Genomic DNA, 3,838 nt, shown 5'->3' with positions numbered 1-3,838 from the left:
TTAGCATTTAGATTCTTAATGCAAAAATGGAGTTGCATTTAGTTGCATTTAGGTGACGAATTTTGTATGGATAAATGTACATTTAGAGTAGCATTTAGAGCTAAATGCGCTAAATGTGCTTTTACGCGTAAGCAAAAACAGCCTATTAGCCTAATTTTGACAGTTGTTTGACTGCAAATAGGGGCAAAGTAAGTTTTTACCTCTTTCTGATTGGCTGAAGGAGAAAATTTCTGATGCTGAATGGCAATTCCCCTTGTTTAGGGCTGCCAGATATCTCTGTTGCCAAACCGGGACACTTTAGGGCTCCCTTCCCTTTCATTTCGACGTGCGAAAGGATGTAGTGAAATTTTATTTTGACAGACAAAAACATGAGATCATGTGATCATTACAACGTACGCCAAGAAAACAAAACAACTTATTACAACTAAACATGATACAAATATTTATAAGGTACAATCGCTGAGAGCCAACTTTAGGAATTTTGACGTTTGATAGCATTTTGAAAATTTCTCTCGCCGTCATTTCGCATTTGTTTGTTTTTATTTTAACACAAACAAAAGAAATATATTTCTGTCGAAACAACAAAATTTGAATATACATACATAGTATGTATGTAAACAAATAAATGGAAGCAATTTNATTTTGAAAATTTCTCTCGCCGTCATTTCGCATTTGTTTGTTTTTATTTTAACACAAACAAAAGAAATATATTTCTGTCGAAACAACAAAATTTGAATATACATACATACATAGTATGTATGTAAACAAATAAATGGAAGCAATTTTCTGTAATGGACTTCTGCACGCATGTTAAGGCGAAGCTTTTGGCATGCATTTGAAGATATTTTACCTTAAAGGCACTGCACTTTTGCAAAGAACTATCTTGTGCTTACATTGGATCAGGTGGTGTGGCAAAAAATTAGTCGAGTATACATAGGGGCACTTTGGCAAATCCGTTTTCATAACACCACAAACCTCGATCCATTTTTGCTGTATATACGATAGTTGCGGGAACTTGAGGATCTTTAGATTGCTTTGCTTGCAGAGGAAAAGGAATTTGGGCAGCCGTTAAAGCAGCAACTAATTTTTCGTTTCCAATTTTTTTAGTTTTTTCAACTTCTGAATAAATAAATATTCCAAATCATAAATATTCATTTGTTTATTATAGGGCTGTGCGCTTAATTGATTACTCAAAATTTTAATTAATCATAAAGTAAATAACTCAGTTATTCGATTAATTAGAAATTATGATTGCTCAAAAGTTCAGTTACTCGAGTAATCAAGATTTTTGATAAACCAAAAAAACAAAATATTTGCTTTATGATTAATCAACATTTCGAGTAAAATGAGTGATCAACATTTCAACTCTTTACATATGTATAAAGCATGGTTGCCACAATTGGTAACTTTCTACCAAAATTGGTAACTTTTAAAGGGTTTGGTAACTTGGTAACTTTTATTTCATTTTGGTAACTTTTGCAACTAAACGTCTATTTGCATTACTAGAAAGAAATTAATTATGTTTTGAATGTGCGTAATAATAAAAACCCTTCGAGTTTCAGTGGCAGCACTACTGACACTTCTACAAAATTACTTCGATAAAATTAGAGTCATCTCATATTCGAATACTGGAAATATTTGAATTACAGTGGCAGCACCAAGGGCTGCACTTCCAAAACAACTTTCGATTTTTTGCGATCAATTTTGAATTCTACCCTCTCACATTTTAATATTGTTCATCTGGCAATTTTTGGTAAGGTCCATAAATCGTTTTGATTATTCCGGCACAAAAAAAAATGGCGCGTGCTTTTTACCAGACCCGCCTATGGACATGTGTACCGACATGTACAGTAAATTATGAAAAACCGACAAAATAGCAAAAAAAATTAGCAGTTTTCGTAATTTACTCGAAACGGACGGTTAAAAGCACCCGCCACTTTTTTTTGTGTACCGGTGCTATTATTCCGTGAGTCGCAGGTCCAAGCAGTGATGCCAGATTGTGGGTAATTTCCCTATTTGAGGGATATTTTGCAACAAAAATTATTAAGAGGGAAAAAAGGGACATTTCCTTTAAAAAAGGGAATTTTCATGTAACATAATTATCCATACATAATTGTTCAGAATTCGACTAAGAATAATCGGAACTCTTACATAAATATAACTAATCGCCCATTAAGCACACTCGTACTGTGCTGTCAATCAATATTTTCATTCGTACTGTACTTTGGTATAATTTCTCTAGTACACATCACTATGAAATTCATACAAACATGTGATGGCATTTATAGCCATAATCTATGTATACATTTTGGATTTGCCTGCAACTATAGGAATACATTCAGAAGATCATTTTTTTTGGAATATTTAACCGATTTCTGATGTCCGCTGCAAAGAAAAAACGTTTTCAAATATGCGGGTTGGAGGAAGAAGAGTTCCGTGGCTTGTTGGATTCTGTGGCGGACGATCCATTCAAAGCATTTTGCAAGGCGTGCAATACAAAGATACAAAGTAGAGGTGTCAAACTATCGATGGTACTATCGATAGTATCGATAGTTTTATTTTTTTGTCCCTATAGATGAGTAGTGATAGTTTTTCTCAAAAAAGTTTAAACCATCGATATTACTAGTTGACTATCGATAGTTTAAAACCTCTAGCACAGCCGATTTTATTAATAATGTCTCCATGTAGCTGCGCGTCAGTTCTCTAAGTTTGTAAATTTTTTATTATAATTGATACTTTCATTGTGATTCCTCCTTTAATGGCCGTTTTCTCAAGCAACATGTGTCCTAATTTGTTTTTAGTGAAATGCATTTGTCATTCTGCTGCATTGGTGGCTTCATACGCTTGTAAAGAGCTACCAAAAGAATGCGAGGAGCTCATGAGAGGTATCTCTACATATGTTTCAGAAAGTGGAAAGAGCTGTTCGGAGCTAAAGGAATTTCAAGAATATTTGGGTTTGGAATCAAAGATAATTCTAAAACCCGCAAAAACTCGTTGGCTTTCTTTACATCCTTGTGTAGATAGAATTTTAGAAAATTGGGAGCCCCTTAAAAGCTATTTTCGCATAGCCTCTTTTAAAGATAAACGTAAAAAGGCTGACACAATTTATGAAGAGTTGGAAAGAATTGAAAACAAGGCTTGTTTTTGTTTTCTCAAATATGTTCTTAACTTTTTCAATGAGTTTAACGCATTGTTTCAAAGCCGAAAAATGCTCATTTACCGATTAGCACAAGAAAGGGGTGGGGTTTAGTACCGCTCACAACTATTTCGGGCTATTCCGTCCAAATGGGTGGCCCGATCCAAAAAAAAATTTCACACACTTGTAGCCAAGGGTCCACGCAATATTTTAACACTCACTTTAGTAAATTTTGGTTACTAATTTATTTACAAATTGGGTTTGAAATATGCCCTTTTTTGTAAAATTCGGAAATTAGCGTACATTTATCACTCCTATTCTGCTTAAATTAGCCACTTTACCAATATATTTTTGTATTCCCCTTCACTTTACACTTTACTTGATTTGTTATAACTTGCTTTACGACTTTAATATTAACCAATTCATCACAATTCATTAAATAAAAACACCTTCAAAATCACGCGTCTGACTTTGGTTGCATATGCAAATTAAATGGCGGAGTTCAGCTGTCAAACTCCAAAATATGCAAAAGAATGAGAGACAAAAGAAGATAGGATATAACCCAGTAAGCATTAAAAATATACAAAGGTGTTCTCTGCAAAAGGTGTTCAGCTCCTTTTCTTCGCAAAACAGAAAGGAGAATTCTACTGCCTGAGGGTTATAATCCCTAAGTGCGGCCGAAGGCCGCCTACGCAGAAAGGT

General features: G+C 34.2%; 1 long non-coding RNA gene across 1 annotated transcript in view; it reads left to right on the top strand.

Moving 5' to 3' along the window:
- LOC108373701 (uncharacterized) overlaps window positions 1-3,299 on the top strand; it is a 4,825-nt gene extending 1,526 nt beyond the window's left edge. The window contains exon 2 of the long non-coding RNA XR_001848986.1: window positions 3,238-3,299. This is a non-coding gene — a long non-coding RNA (uncharacterized LOC108373701). The remainder of the gene's footprint in view (window positions 1-3,237) is intronic.
- Window positions 3,300-3,838: the final 539 nt, after the last annotated feature.

This window comes from Rhagoletis zephyria, unplaced genomic scaffold (assembly GCF_001687245.7).
Source record: "Rhagoletis zephyria isolate East Lansing unplaced genomic scaffold, Rhagoletis_zephyria_1.1 Rzeph_scaffold_06966, whole genome shotgun sequence".
Classification (NCBI taxonomy): Eukaryota; Metazoa; Arthropoda; class Insecta; order Diptera; family Tephritidae; genus Rhagoletis; species Rhagoletis zephyria.
This window is presented reverse-complemented; position numbering and strand designations above follow the sequence as displayed.